General features: G+C 35.9%; 1 pseudogene; it reads right to left on the bottom strand.

The window, feature by feature from the left end:
• Positions 1-17,424, bottom strand: part of LOC114222886 (complement factor H-like) — a 129,531-nt pseudogene that overhangs the window by 75,394 nt on the left and 36,713 nt on the right.

The raw sequence follows: 17,424 nt of genomic DNA on the forward strand, positions 1-17,424 counted from the left end.
TGCACAAACAGGGTTGCCTGAGTAACAGTGCAGCAGGTCCCTCACCCAGAAGACAGACTGGGAGAACAAGAGGTCAGCAACCCTAAGGTCCCTATAAAACAGGTGCATCTTGCTTGGGTTGTGGTCAATAATTTGGACTCTGCACATTCCCTCAACCACCCTTCAACAGAATGACTAGGAGGAGGAACCCCCAAAATAGGAAAGACTCAGAGACTGTGACTTCCGCCACAGATTTACAAATGGATACAGATATAACCAAGATGTTGGAAATGGAATTCAGGGTAGCAATTGTGAAGACAATAGCTAGAATGGAGAAATTGATTAATGGCAACATAGAGTCTCTAAGGGCAGAAATGAAAGCTGAATTGGCAGAACTTAAAAATGCTATCAATGAGATCCAATCTAATCTAGATAATCTTAACAGCTAGGGTAAGCGAGGCAGAAGAACAAATTAGTGATCTAGAAGACCAATTGATAGGAAAGAAGGCAAAAGAGGAGGCCAGGGAAAAACAACTAAAAATCCATGAAAATATATGACCTAACTGATAGGAGGAATTCTTAATCTCAGGAAGCAAACTGAGGGTTGCTGGAGCGGTGGGGGGTGGGAGGGATGGGGTGGCTGGGTGATAGACACTGGGGAAGGTATGCACTATGGTGAGTGCTGTGAATTGTGCAAGACTGTTGAATCACAGATCTGTACCTCTGAAACAAATAATACATTAGATGTTAAAAAAAAAAAAGAAGAAGAAGAAGAAGATAGCAGGAAGGGGAAAATGAAGGGGGGGAAATCGGAGGGGGAGATGAACCATAAGAGACTGTGGACTCTGAGAAACAAACTGAGGGTTCTAGAGGGGAGAGGGGTGGAGGGATGGGTTAGCCTGGTGATGGATATTAAAGAGGGCACGTACTGAATGGAGCACTGGGTGTTATACGCAAACAATGAATCATGGAACACTACATCAAAAACTAATGATGTAATGTATGGTGATTAACATAATAAAAAATAACATAAAAAATAAAAATCCATGAAAATAGAATCAGAGAAATAATTGACAACATGAAACTTCCAATGTCAAAATTATTGGGATCCCTGAGGGGGGGAGAGAGAGAGAGAGGACTAGAATATATATTTGAGCAAATCGTAGCTGAGAACTTCTCTAATCTGCAGAATGAAACAAACATTAGTGTCCTAGAGGCAGAGAGGACCCCTCCCAAGATCAAGGAAAACAGGCCAACACCACGGCATGTAATAGTAAAACTCGCACATCTTAGAACCAAGGAAACCATCTTAAGGGCAGTTAGGGGGAAGAGATTCCTTACATACAGAGGGAGGAACATCAGAATAAAGTCAGACCTATCCAGAGAGACCTGGCAAGCCAGAAAGGCCTGGCAAGACATATTCAGGGTACTAAACAAGAAGAACATGCAGCCAAGAATACTTTATCTGGCAAGGCTGTCATTTAGAATGGATGGAGAGATGCAGAGCTTCCAAGACTGGCAGAAACTGAAAGAATATGTGACCACTAAGCCGGCCCTGCAAGAAATATTAAGGAGGGGTTCTATAAAAGGAAAAACACCCCAAGAGTGATATAGAACAGAAAGTTACAGAGACAATCTATAGAGACAAGGACTTCACAGGCAACATGATGACAATAAATTCATATCTTTCAATAATCACTGTCAATGTGAACGGCCTAAATACTCCCATAAAATGGCACAGGGTTGCAGATTGGATAAAAAGACAGGACCCATCCATATGCTGTCTACAAGAGACTCATTTTGAACCTAAAGATACATCCAGACTGAAAGTGAAGGGATGGAGATCCATCTTCCATGCCAATGGATCTCAAAAGAAAGCTGGGGTAGCAATTCTTATATCAGACAAATTAGATTTTAAGCTAAATACTGTAGTTAGGACACAGAAGGACACTATATCACTCTTAAAGTGTATATCCAACAAGAAGATCTAACAATTGTAAATATCTATGCCCCCAACATGGGAGCAGCTACCTACATAAGCAAACTGTTAACCAAAATAAAGACTCATATTGATAACAATACGTTAATTGTAGGAGACCTCAGTACTCCACTCTCAGCAGTAGACAGATCATCGAAGCAGAAAGTCAACAAAGAAACAAGAGCTTTGAATGATACACTGGACCAGATGGATCTCATAGATATATACAGAACATTCCACCCTAAAACAACAGAATACTCATTCTTCTCAAGTGCACACGGAACTTTCTCCAGAATAGACCACACACTGGGTCACAAATCAGGTCTCAACCGATACCAAAAGACTGAGATTATTTCCTGCATATTCTCAGACTATAAGGCTTTAAAACTGGAACTCAATCACAAGAAAAAATGTGGAAGAAATTAAAATACTTGGAAGCTAAAGACCACTCTGCTTAAGAATGTTTGGGTCAACCAAGAAATTAAAGAAGAACTTAAACAATTCATGGAAACCAATGAGAATGAAAACAGATTCGTCCAAAACCTATGGGATACTGCAAAGGCAGTCCTAAGGGGGAAATACATAGCCATCCAAGCCTCACTCAAAAAAATAGAAAAATCCCAAATTCACCAACTAACTTTACACCTTAAAGAACTAGAGAAAAAGCAACAAACGATGCCTAAGCCACACATTAGAAGAAAAATAATTAAGATTAGAGCAGAGATCAATGAATTAGAAACCAGAAACACAGTAGATCAGATCAATGAAACTAGAAGCTGGTTCTTTGAAAGAATTAATAAGATCAATAAACCACTGGCCAGACTTATCCAAAAGAAAAGAGAAAGGACCCAAATTAATAAAATTATGAATGAAAGGGGGGAGATCACGACTAACACCAAGGAAATAGAAACAATTATTAGAAATTATTATCAACAACAATATGCCAATAAATTGAGCAATCTGGAAGAAATGGATGCCTTCCTGGAAACCTATAAACTGCCAAGACTGAAACAGGAAGAAATTGACAACCTGAATAGGCCAATAACCAGTAACAAGATTGAAGCAGTGACCAAAACCTCCCAAAAAACAAGAGTCCAGGGCCTGATGGATTCCCTGGGGAATTCTACCAAACATTCAAAGAAGAAATAACACCTATTCTCCTGAAACTGTTTCAAAAAATAGAAGCAGAAGGAAAGCTTCCAGACTCATTCTATGAGGCCAGCATTAGCTTAATTCCCAAACCAGGCAAAGACCCCATCAAAAAGGAGAATTTCAGACCAATATCCCTGATGAATATGGATTCCAAAATTCTCAACAAAATCCTAATAGGATCCAACAATACATTAAAAAGATCATTCACCCAACCATGTGGGATTTATCCCCGGGATGCAAGGGTGGTTCAACATTCACAAATCAATCAATGTGATAGAACACATTAATAAGAGGAGAGAGAAGAACCATATGATCCTCTCAATTTGTGCAGAAAAAACATTTGACAAAATACAGCATCCTTCCCTAATTAAAACTCTTCAGAGCATAGGGATAGAGGGAACATTCCTCAAGTTCATAAAATCCATCTATGAAAAACCCACAGCAAATATCATCCTCAATGGGGAAAAGATGAGAGCCTTTCCCTTAAGATCAGGAACATGTCAAGGATGCCCACTCTCACCACTATTGTTCAACATTGTACTAGAAGTCCTGGCAACAGCAATCAGACAACAAAAATAAATAAAAGTTATTCAATTTTGCAAAGAAGAAGTCAAATTTTGTCTCTTTGCAGATGACATGATACTTTATGTGGAAAATCCAAAAGACTCCACCCCCAAATTACTAGAACTCATACAGCAATTCAGTAATGTGGCAGGATACAAAATCAATGCACAGAAATCAATTGCTTTCTTATACACTAACAATGCAACTATAGAAAGAGAAATTAGAGAAATGATTCCATTTACAATAGCACCAAAAGCCATAAGATACCTTGGAATAAACCTAACCAAAGAGGTAAAGGGTCTATACTCTAGGAACTACAGAACACTCATGAAAGAAATTGAAGAAGACACAAAAAGATGGAAAACATCCCATGCTCATAGATCGGAAGAATAAACATTGTCAAAATGTCTATGCTACCCAGAGCAATCTATATCTTCAATGCCATCCCAATCAAAGTTCCAATGACATTTTCCAAAGTGCTGGAACAAAGAATCCTAAGATTTGTATGCAATCAGAAAAGACCGTGAATCACCAAGGAAATGTTGAAAAAGAAAAACAAAGCTGGGGGCATAATGTTGCCGGATTTCAAGCTATATTACAAAGCAGTGATCACCAAGACAGCATGGTACTGGCACAAAAACAAACATATAGACCAATGGAACAGAATAGAGAGCCCAGATATGGACCCTCAACTCTATGGTCAAATAATCTTCGACAAAGCAGGAAAAAATTATGCAATGGAAAAAAACACTCTCTTCAATAAATGGTGCAGGGAAAATTGGACACCTATATACAGAAGAATGAAACTCGACCATTCTCTAACACCATACACAAAGATAAACTCAAAATGGATGAAAGATCTCAATTTAGACAGGAATCCATCAAAATCCTAGAGGAGAACATAGGCAGTAACCTCTTCGACATCGGCCACAGCAACTTCTTTCAAGATACATCTCCAAAGGCTAGTGAAACAAAAGCAAAAATGAACTTTTGGGACTTCATCAAGATAAAAAGCTTCTGCACAGCAAAGGAAACAGTCAACAAAACAAAGAGGCAACCCATGGAATGGGAGAAGATATTTGCAAAGTCCTGATTTCCAAGATCTATAAAGAACTTCTCAAACTCAACACCCAAAAAACAAATAATCAAGTCAAAAAATGGGCAGAAGTCATGAACGGACACTTCTCTGAGAAGACATACAAATGGCTAATGTTCATCATCATCAGCCATCAGGAAAATTCAAATCAAAACCACATTGAGATACCAACTTATACCAGTTAGAATGGCAAAAATTGACAAGGCAAGAAACAACAAATGTTGGAGAGATTGTGGAGGAAGCGGAACCCTCTTACACTGTTGGTGGGAATGCAAGTTGGTACAGCCACTATGGAAAACAGTGTGGAGGTTCCTCAAAAAATTAAAAATACAGCTACCCTTTGACCCAGCAATTGCACTACTAGGTATTTACCCCAAAGACACAGATGTAGTGAAAAGAAGAGCCATATGCACCCCAATGTTCATAGCAGCAATGTCCGCAATAGCCAAACTGTGGAAAGAGCCGAGATGCCCTTCAACAGATGAATGGATAAAGAAGATGTGGTCCAGATATATAATGGAACATTACTCAGCCATCAGAAAGGATGAATACCCAACACTCACATCAACATGGATGGGACTGGAGGAGATTATATTAAGTGAAATAAGTCAAGCAGAGAAAGTCAATTATCATATGGTTTCACTTATTTGTGGACCATAAGGAATAGCATGGAGGACATTAGGAGAAGGAAGGGAAAAATGAAGGGGGGAAATCGGAGGAGGAGACGAACCATGAGAGACTATGGACTCCAAGAAACGGACTGAAGGTTTTGGAGGGGAGAGGGGTGGGGGATGGGTTGGCCCAGTGGTGGGTATTAAAGAGGGCACGTACTGCATGGAGCGCTGGGTGTTATATGAAAACAATGAATCATGGAACACTACATCAAAAACTAATGATGTATTATATGGTGACTAACATAATAAAATAAAATAAAATTTTAAAAAAAAAGAAAGAAAGAAATACACTACATTACTTAGTTCAGTCTGCAAAAAAAAAAAAAATTTTTTTTTTGAATTTTGATGCATACATAACATATTCTCTGACCAGGTAGATACCTAGGCATCTCATTTAATATAATAGCATTTTTCACTCTGGGTGGATTCACACAGGAAACATCTGAGAAAGAAAAAAGTAGCATCTCTAATGTAATGATCATTTTGAGTAATAAATCAACAAATGAGATTCCAAATATATTTCAAGGACTTAAAATCAATATTTAATCTTTCATGGTAGACTGGTAATTTTAAGAAATTTATATGTAAGGGGCGCCTGGGTGGCTCAGTCTTTGGGCGTCTGCCTTCGGCTCAGGTCATGATCCCAGGGAGCCTTTGGCTCCCTGCTTGGGGAGGAGCCTGCCTCTCCCTCTCCCTCTGCCCCTCCCCCTGCTTGTTTTCTCCCTCTTTCTGTCAAATAAATAAATAATCTTTAAAGAAAGAAAGAAAGAAAGAAAGAAATTTATATGTAAGATTGCAGAAAAGGAGATAAAGCAATATTTTTATAAGATTTAAGCTTCTATGAAAATAGTTTTTCTGGACATTTCCCTTTGAGTTTAATAAAATCAATATTACGAATCAGATAAACTCAAAATCGATTTATAAACCATAAGAAATCATAATAAAAATATTATTTGACATCAGAATTGGGCTTGCAATCATCCTATTTATGAAAGTAATTTTAGGCCCTTAAAAAAATAAACACAGTAGGCACTTCCTTAGAGAATAAATTAAGAATTAACGCACTTTGAAGAATACCATAGTTAAAGGATGAAGATGATTAACTGAGGATCCAAACAGGAGATAGGGAAAATAACAGAAAAACAAATATATAATTTATAAAAACACTAATGATTTTTTTTTGGCAAATACTTAAGGACGCTATAATGAGTAAAGTATAATTCATCGCTCAAATTGAGGTGGATATAAAGTGTAATAAGCTATAGCATGGCTCCTAAACTGGAGTGTACATTGAATCCCTTGGGAATTATTAAGACGTTTTCAGGGTTGCATGCCCATGTTTTTGACTCAATAGGTCTGAGTGAACCTGAGAATTTGCATTTGCATTTCTATCAATTTCCCAAAAGAGGCTGATGCTGCTATTCCAGAGACCACACTTTGAGAACCACTGGGCTATAAGATTACCCAGTGGGTACACAATTTCATCCCTTTATATTAAGGCATAAACCTTTGTTCTGGCCTTTAAAAAATAATCTATGTCCATTTTTTTAATGATGCTAGAGGCAATTCTACATTATATTCTTAAGACACTTTAATACATAGATTTCATTAAAGTCTGCATATCGGCCTTCCCATCCATTGGCTCTTAATACACTGTACAATATTGGATCCATCCAATTGGTAATATTCTGGACATGTATAAGTCACTTTTTCTTCTGATCTATATGATTCCTTCTTTGGGCCTATGAGCATGGCATCACCAAAGTCAGGTAAACTAGAACAATACATTTCTGAAAGAAAAAGAATAGGTACTTGTTCAGTAAATCTTTAAAAACACATAATGGCCAATAACTATAATCTAGAACAACAGGTACATATCAAACCAATGAATACTGTACAAAATTTTTCTTATAACTTGAAAAAAATAAGTTAGAAGTCTTGACTTAATTACATTGAATGGTTCTTTTTGTTTTCCTTTTTTTTAACTTTTTCTTTAAATTCTAGTTAGTTAACATATAGTGTAATATTGGTTTCAGGAGTAGGGTTTAGTGAGTGGGTCTATGTTTATCTAAAGTATAACAGGGGAATGGTGATATAAAAAGCCTAGAGAAATACGAATACATGTAATGCTTGAGACCATACTACTTACATTTGAATTCTTTTTTGTCCATATAGGCCACCTGCATTACGCATGTATTTCTCATTTTTGCTTCTGTCAAAATCTGCTACCTTTAATTATGTCAAATATCTTAGAAAATTATATACATATAAGGAGATAACTGACAGACTAACAGTACATTGAACAATAATGTGATTGAGGAGCTGTGGTATAGGAACAGAAAATAGAAGTCTGAGAATGTATAACAGAAGTTGTCCTAAGTGTACACAAGATGACAGGAAAGTGAAATAATTTGGGTCTTACTGTAACCTTTTATTATTAGGGTTATTAATTCTCTACCAGAATCCAGAACTTTCCAGAGATACCTTGTTAAAGTCTAGTATTATTTAGTTTCATAGTTGTACCATTTATGCTCTGAATTAAGGGTAAAATTAAAGGCACTCTACTTAAGCATTCTGGTGGATGGGACCATTTTCCTTCTAAATATTTTATAAATGTGGGTCCATTAATCCCAAAACCTTCAGCATAGTTGCAAGTGACTTCTTACTCCATACTGGTAACTATCTAACATGTGAGGTAGAATACAATGCGTCATCAAATATGGTGGTTAACAAGGAAATCCTTTAAAAATTGAAAAAAAAATTACTCCATGTTTCACAAAGTCTGAAATTTAATTTTATGTACTAGTTGTCATATTTTGTAGTTTTATTTAAAAAGAAATTATTACATAGGAACAATGATCATATCACAGAGAAGGTACACAGATGCTCCTAAAACCAGTATTCTGGTGTGTGTCCAGCTGCCAACCTGGGCAAGAACTTGAAACTACAATTGTCAACATATTTATCAAAGAGACTTTCAATGCTTCTCAAACCAATAATGAACAATAAAAAGAAAAGCATTGAGAATTTTTAATCATCTTAAGAAAAGTACCATATACTGTAACTAATCAGAAGGGACATTGTAGGAAAAATAAAATTTTTAAAAACCTCCTGGCAAAGCAGGCACTACAACTCAAATAAATAGAATGTGAATAGGTAAATTTATATAAACAGGTAGGTTTAGTGTTACTATGGATCTAGTTTTAATTTTTTAAATGCCATAATTAAAAGTGACTCGATAATGAACAATGAAATGAACACAAATAAGATTGTTTTGACTATACAAAAATTGGGTTTAGCAAAATACATAAACATATAAATGATTTTAAACATTTAGATACAAGTGATTTCATATATGTAGAAACCTAAAGGATTCTGTATCATGACTTTGATGACAACTGATTATTTTCAATAAATTATATTGAAAATAGAAGTTTAGCTTGCATCCTGTCCTCACCTACACACTGAGGTGGAGAACTCCATTTTCCCATGTAGCACATTATCCCATCTTCTTCAGATATCCTGAAACCATCTTCACAAATATAACTTAATTTAGTGCCATGTGCATAAAGCCTGGGTTTAAATGTTTCTTTCCTTTCTTCTGAAGAACTAGATGCTTTCACAATTCCATGTTCTATACGAGGTGGTTGAGAACATGGAAACTTTTCTATACGAAGAACAGAGATCAAAGAGTCAAACACCAATACAATGCTTACATTGAAAAATACAATCAAATACTACTTGGGATTTTAAAATAAGGACAATGTGAATAAATTAAATCATTTAAAACTGAAATATTTGCAACTTGCAAGGATATATGTCTCCATAATATCTATGCTGCTATTCTCTGAGTTTCAATATGTCCCTTCATCCTTGTCTTGCTCATCATAAGGGGTAAAATAGGCATAAAAGGAAATTTTATCTCGTGTCTACATAGTAACCTGAAGTTTTTGTCTGTGTTCACTTCACGGAAGCAGTGAAAGAATGCTGATTCATTTGTATACTTAGATTGTAATTTACTGTTTCAAGATAAAGTGGAATATAGAGAAAGTCTTCCTCTTGTTCATTTACAGAAAGCACAGGGAGTGTTAAACGTCATTTGAAAGAACATCATAAAGCAAGTGTGCACTACTGACCAACACAGCATGGTATTGACTGCCATCTTCCACCTTGACACACAATTTCTTCTGCATCCTGAATTACATAATCTTCTTGACAAAGAACAGATATTTCTTCTCCTTCCCGGTAATTCACTGTAGTTGTCATATCTTAAGCATTGGGAATCTGAGGTGGAGGTGGGCATGACTGTGTTTGTAGCTCTAAAAATATTAAAATTAGATTTCTTGATTAAAAATCATAGGTTAAAAATATCAAAAGAATAATTAAGCAGAAAACTGAAAATGATATATCATAAATGATCACATAATAATGGCATGTTCTAGGTTTAAATATGTTATACTCTTCAACTTGGACAGTGGTGCTTCACATTTGGCTTATTCTCATGGTTTTCTTTGTACTTTCTTCCTTTCATTCTTTCTGTGATCAATCTTGCATAGTTTATATGAAACCTCTTTTAATTATTTCTAACCATTAGGATGTTCTAGCTGAATTACTCACTCAGTATCAGGCACTCAATAAAGACTGATATCAAGATCCTTTTTTTTTAAGTTTTTTTTTCTTCAAAGATTTTTTTTTATTTATCCATTCATGGAAGAGAGAGAGAGAGGCAGAGGGAGAAGCAGGCTCCCAAGGAGCAGGGAGCCCAATGTGGGACTCGATCCCAGGACCCTGGGATCATGACCTGAGCCAAGGCAGACGCTCAACCATCTGAGCCACTTTTTAAAGATGTCCACAATCAAATGTGTTGGGATTGGATTAAAACCTTCACAGGATTTCCTACCAAAGGAAAGTGATTAGCCACAGGAAGAATTATATTTAGTGAACCATCAGTTGATTTGATACAAATTCTTGGCCAAGACAAGAATGAAATATGTTCAGTAGTGATTTATAGTATGTTGCTTAAAATCCAAAACTCCCCTGGAGGTACCATTTACTAGCTTGCCCACACTGTTTAAAGATATATAGACTGATGAACAGTTTAATGTTTAAACAGCCTGCCTTTAGTTACATGACCAGTGGGATATAAAAGACCTCTCTGTAAACTGTCTGAACTCCCATAAAACTGAGACAGCTTGGATATATCTGGGCAGTTAATAATTTGAAGGCAAAGCATGTCCTGGTCAACTGAGAAAAGTCTCTGGATGACTATACCTGGAAGCTTTTGGACCTCTCTATGATTTCTTGATTTTGCTTTCTCCTGTCACACCATATCTTTATTTCATTAAAAGTTTTCTGTGAGTATACACTGTGAAGTTGTCAAAATTGTTTCACTTGTCCACATTTTATATTCAATTCAGGGAAATATTTGACTGAGTAAACTTCCTCCACGCTACTAATGTCAAATTTTCTAAGTTGATATGAGTATTGTATATTTCATCAAAAATATTTTTTCTTGGAGTGCCTGGTTGGCTTAGTCTGTTTAGCGTCTGCCTTCGGCTCAGGTCAGGATCCCAGGGTCTTGGGATCGATCCCCACATCGGGTTCCCTGCTCAGCAGTGAGTCTGCCTCTCCCTCTCTCTCTGCCCCTCTTCCCACTTGTGCTCTTTCTCTCTCTCTCAAATAAATAAATACAATCTTAAAAATTTTTTCTTATATTTAAGTATCTTGTCATATTTTTTCAATGCTATGTCTGATGTTTAACTATTTTTGTCCTAATAATCTAAACTTGTACTTCCTCTTGATAAGTCTTGCCAGAGGTTGATGTATTTACCAGATTTCCCTAAAAGCTGAATTATTATTGTGTAAACCAGATGTTTATGCTTTTTTTAGCTTCTCATTATAAAAATTTATGCTTTAATTGTTCATTACTTCCAAGTTCTTTGGGTGCATGTTCTTTTCTAAATTCTAGATGGTAATTCCTATTGCTTTTATTTTGTTCCTTATTTATAATGAATGGTTTAAAGTTATAGATATCTATGCCTTTGCTATGTCCCATAGATTTCAATGTGTACTGCTATCATTGTCATTTTATGTATTTTCTGTTATTTCTGTTATTAACCACCCATTTCATTATATAAGCAGATATCTTATAGAAATTCATAAGCTTTCCTTGAAATTTTTATGGACATGAAAAGACCAGAATAAGTGAAATAATTTTGAATAGCAAGAACATAATTGGAGAGTACAAATCAGACTTTAAGACTTATTATAAAGCTGTAGTTACCAAAGCAATGTGGCAGGAATAGGATACATGGATACATTGGCTGATACAAAGTCTAGAAATAGATCAATATTTACATAGTTAACTGATTTTCATTTTAAAGTCTATTCCACACATATCGCTAGAACAACTAGCATCTATATATATATATATTTTAAATCAACCCCTATTTTACACCAAACTCAAAAAGTAATATATGATGGATGATATACTTAATGTAAATGCTAAAACTCTAAAGCTTCTAAAAGTTAATGTAGCGCATGTGTGCTTCATTGCATGTAAATATTTCTTATTTTCTTTTTAAAAAGAACTAAAAATATGTTGAACTGTAGATAGTAAAGTGGGTTTTTGTATTGGTATGACACTACTTCCTATGTATTGTAGGCTTGAGAAAATTGATTAAAATGAAGATAGTGAGATAAGGTGTCCTACAGATAGAGAAGAGAGATTCAAAATCTGAAAAGTGGAAAACTGGAATAAAGCCTGTGCTATTCAGTTGCATTTGGTGGTGTTAGTAGGATGCAGATGTTTCAAGACAAATAAACATAAATAAATAGATGATTAGAGACATAATACATACATAAATACATACATGGGCAGATACATAAATGGATATATAGATAGATACATAGATACCTACTAGTTATAGGCATAGGTATGGGCACATTTGTGTGTAATAAAAGGACTTAAAAGCAATGGTATTTCAAGAGTAATGAGTACACCTACTGCCCAGATGTTAATTTAAAGCCAGGTTTCTAGGTGGTTTGTTATATAGCTGACTAATACACATGATACAATCATTATTTAGAAGCAGGATTTTGGTTATTTTTTAAATTACCTCCAGCTTGAAAATTATTTGAATAATAAATAGCTAATTTTTAAGACACAAAGATCATTCTTTTATAAGTTAGAAATCAAATAAATTCTTGAAAATATTATAAATAAGAGCTTACTTGTGCAGGCTATTTCAGGATCCCATCTTCCATTTATGCAGATTGAGTGTTTGTTCTCTGATCTTCCTTTACATTGGTAACTTATGTTGGTGTTATGATCAAATTCAACCATCTCATAGTTAAATGAGTGTGATAATTTACATTTCTTAAGTTCATTTGATGCTGTAAAATTAAAATATCCCCTTGAAAAGATTTCATTTTTTTATAATACTAATTATAAAAATCAAAACAACTACTACATTAAAAATAGCTATAGAGAGCTGGAACAAATAATCCTAAACTTTGTACAGAATCAGAAAAGTCCCTGAATATCCAGAGGAATGTTGAAAAAGAAAACCAAAGCTGGCGGCATCACAATCCCGGACTTCCAGCTCTATTACAAAGCTGTCATCATCAAGACAGTATGGTACTGGCACAAAAACAGACACATAGATCAATGGAACAGAATGGAGAGCCCAGAAATGGACCCTCAACTCTATGGTCAACTCATCTTTGACAAAGCAGGAAAGAATGTCCAATGGAAAAAAGACAGTCTCTTCAACAAATGGTGTTGGGAAAATTGGACAGCCACATGCCGAAGAATGAAATTGGACCATTTCCTTACACCACACACAAAAATAGACTCCAAATGGTTGAAAGACCTAAACGTGAGACAGGAGTCCATCAAAATCCTAAAGGAGAACACAGGCAGCAACCTCTTTGACCTCAGCCGCAGCAACTTCTTCCTAGAAATATTGCCAAAGGCAAGGGAAGCAAGGGCAAAAATGAACTATTGGGATTTCATCAAGATAAAAAGCTTTTGCACAGCAAAAGAAACAGTCCACAAAACCAAAAGACAACTGACAGAATGGGAGAAAATATTTGCAAATGACATAGCAGATAAAGGGCTAGTATCCAAAACCTATAAAGAACTTATCAAACTCAGCACCCAAAGAACAAATAATCCAATCAAGAAATGGGCAGAAGACATGAACAGACATTTTTCCAAAGAAGACATCCAAATGGCCAACAGACACATGAAAATGTGCTCAACATCACTCGGCATCAGGGAAATCCAAATCAAAACCTCAATGAGATATCACCTCACACCAGTCAGAATGGCTGAAATTAACAAGTCAGGAAATGACAGATGTTGGCGAGGATGCGGAGAAAGGGGAACCCTCCTACACTGTTGGTGGGAAGGCAAGCTGGTGCAGCCACTCTGGAAAACAGTATGGAGGTTCCTCAAAAAGTTGAAAATAGAGCTACCCTACAACCTAGCAAATACATTACTGGGTATCTACCCCAAAGATACAAATGTAGTGATCCGAAGGGGCACCTGCACCCCAATGTTTATAGCAGCAATGTCCACAATAGCCAAACTATGGAAAAAGCCTAGATGTCCATGGACAGATGAATGGATTAGGATGATGTGATACACACACACACACACACACACACACACACACACACACACACACCACAGAGGAATATTATGCAGCCATCAAAAAACCCCAAAATCTTGCCATTTGCAATGATGTGGATAGAACTCGAGGGTATTATGCTAAGTGAAATAAGTCAATCAGAGAAAGACAAGTATCATATGATCTCACCGGGGGGGCACCCAGGTGGCTCAGTCGTTAGGCATCTGCTTTTGGCTCAGGTCATGATCCCAGGGTGCTGGGATCGAGCCCCGCATCGGGCTTCCTGCTCCAAGGGAAGCCTGCTTCTCCCTCTCCCACTCCCCCTGCTTGTGTTCCCTCTCTCGCTGAGTCTCTCTCTGTCAAATAAATAAATAAAATCTTTAAAAAAAATCTCACTGATATGAGGAATTCTTAATCTCAGGAAACAAACTGAGGGTTGCTGGAGTGGTGGGGAGTTGGAAGGGAAGGGGTGGCTGGGTGATGGACATTGGGGAGGGTATGTGCTATGGTGAGCACTGTGAATTGTGTAAGACTGATAAATCAGACCCATACATCTGAAATAAATAACACATTATATGTTTAAAAAAGAAGAAGAAGAAGATAGTAGGAAGGGAAAAATGAAGGGGGGGAAATGGGAGGGGGAGACGAACCATGAGAGACTATGGACTCTGAGAAACAAACTAAAGGTTGTAGAGGGGAGAGGGGTAGGGGGATGGGTTAGCCCGGTGACGGGTATTAAGGAGGGCATGTATTGAATGGAGCACTGGGTGTTATAGGCAAACAATGAATCATGGAACACTACATCAAAAACTAGTGATGTCACTGATATGAGGAATTCTTAATCTCAGGAAACAAACTGAGTGTTACTGGAGTGGTTGGGGGTGAGAGGGATGGGGTGGCTGGGTGATAGACATTGGGGAGGGTATGTGCTACGGTGAGCGCTGTGAATTGTGCAAGACTGTTGAATCACAGATCTGTACTTCTGAAACAAATAATGCAACATATTTTAAGAAAAAAGAAAAAGAAGAAGATAACAGGAGAGGAAGAAAAGGGGAGTATGTCAGAGGGGGAGACGAACCATGAGAGATGATGGACTCTGAAAAACAAACTGAGGGTTCTAGAGGGGAGGGGGGTAGGGAGATGGGTTAGCCTGGTGATGGGTATTGAGGAGGGCACGTTCTGCATGGAGCACTGGGTGTTATGAACAAACAATGAATCATGGAACACTGCATCAAAAACTAATGATGTAATATATGGTGATTAACATAACAATAAAAAAATTAAAAAAAAAACTAGTGATGTAATGTATGGTGACTAACATAATAAAATTAAATTAAAAAAATAAATAAACAATGTTAACATAAGGGACAGAAAGATTCATAAATTCAATTGCTAGTTAATATTTTTCCTCTGTAGCTACATATTGAACTATAAATAACAAATGTTTGAATTCATTGTAATTTAAGACGACATTTTCACAAATAATCTCTAAATTTTAAAAATATTGTTGTAATTGTATATATCAAGAAATGCTATTCAGGGCACCTGAGTGGCTCAGTCGGTTAAGCGTCTGCCTTTGGCTCAGGTCATGACCCCGGGGTCCTGGGATCGAGCCCCACATCAGGCTCCCTGCTCAGCAGGGAGTCTGCTGCTCTCTCTCTCCCTGCCCCTCCACCCTACTTGTGCTCTTGCTCACACTCTTTCTCAAATAAATAAATAAAATCTTAAAACAATTTCAAAAAAATGTTTTTTTAATTAAAAAAAAGAAATGCTATTCTCACCAACACACTGAAGAGGTTGGGTCCACATTCCTCTAACACATGTAATTGATCTGTATCCAATCAATGTAAATGTTTCTCTGCAATTGAACTCCACTGAATCTCCATGGTGATAGGGAGGGGCAGAAAACTCAACAATATAGCCATAATCAAGTCCGGGTATATCACCACATGTGCTGGCCTCTGTAAAAATTTCACAAAAATATGTTTATCTTTAAAGTATAATTTATGTGGTTATATGAATATAAACAAAAAGTGTTGATTTAATCAAGTTTGAATATTCATGTTTTTTATACATTACCAATACATATAGGCAACGTTGTCCATTTTCTATCAACACATTGAATTTTATTAGGACCCTTCATCAAAAATCCAGGGTTGCAAACATATTCCACCAATTCATTGTGTTCATAATTTTCTTTGTTTCTTTCTTTAACCTCCCCATTGGGGAGTTGAGGATGTGTGCCACACAATTTTACTAGCTCTACAGTAGAAATACTGTGTAAATGATGGTTACAGTGTCTACTTTATATCTTAAAAATGCACTAAAACAGAGAGGTTTTTTTCTTTAATCAATTTATTATTCATGACATAATTTATTATAGTATTCTTAAGCAATTTTAAAAATGGGGTTTACAATAGATTCATTTCCCGATTCTATTACTTATATTGAACTAGCCTATTAGAAGTATATTAAAAGCCTTGAAAATACATTCAATATATATAGGCATAAATCTAGTTAAAGACATGTAAAACTGATAAACTGTAAATGAGAAAACATAGAGATAATCTATAGGCCCAAATAAAAGAAGAAATAAAGTTCATAAGATTTAATATTGTTAAGATATCAATTTTCCCCAATGATCTATAGATTCAATATTACCCCAATCAAAATCACTGCAGGTTTTTTTTGCAGAAATTGACAAACTGATTTTAATATTCACATGGAAATGCAAAGAACCTAGAATGGCTAAAAGAAGAAAAGTTTGAAGGACTAACATTATGTGATTTCAATACTTACTACAAAACAGTAATTAAGAAGCTGTGGTTTGAGCATAAAGACAGATGATAAAAAACAGAATGGAGCTCAGAAATAGACTCACATTTATATCAACAATTGATTTTTGACAGAGCTGCAAAAGGCAATTCAGGGGAAAATAATCGTTTTTTTTCTACAAATTGAGGTAGAACAATTGGATACCCATATACAAATCAAATCAGAGCTTTGATTCTATCATATCTCATATTCATATACAAAAATTAACTAAAAGTAGAGCATTAAATATAAAACCAAAGCCTTTAAAAAACATAGGAGAAAATCTTTGTGAACTGAGATTAGCAAAATATCTTAGATATGACACATAAAAAAACTAAAGACACAAAAAATATTTTCTGACTACCTTACAATCCTATAAACATAAGAAACTTCAAGAGTGGATTAAAAACCTCGGTAAAGCCCTGAATTCAGCTTTGAAAGTATAGTTCAGACAAATAGGAAAAAAGTAGCAAAAAAATATGTTCAGTGATCTAGATATTCTAAAGATGTATCCAAACCAATTAGTAAATA

The sequence above is a fragment of the Eumetopias jubatus genome, unplaced genomic scaffold (assembly GCF_037043125.1).
Source record: "Eumetopias jubatus isolate StellerSeaLion01/CBP00866 unplaced genomic scaffold, mEumJub1_p1.0 scaffold_12, whole genome shotgun sequence".
In the NCBI taxonomy this organism is placed as follows: Eukaryota; Metazoa; Chordata; class Mammalia; order Carnivora; family Otariidae; genus Eumetopias; species Eumetopias jubatus.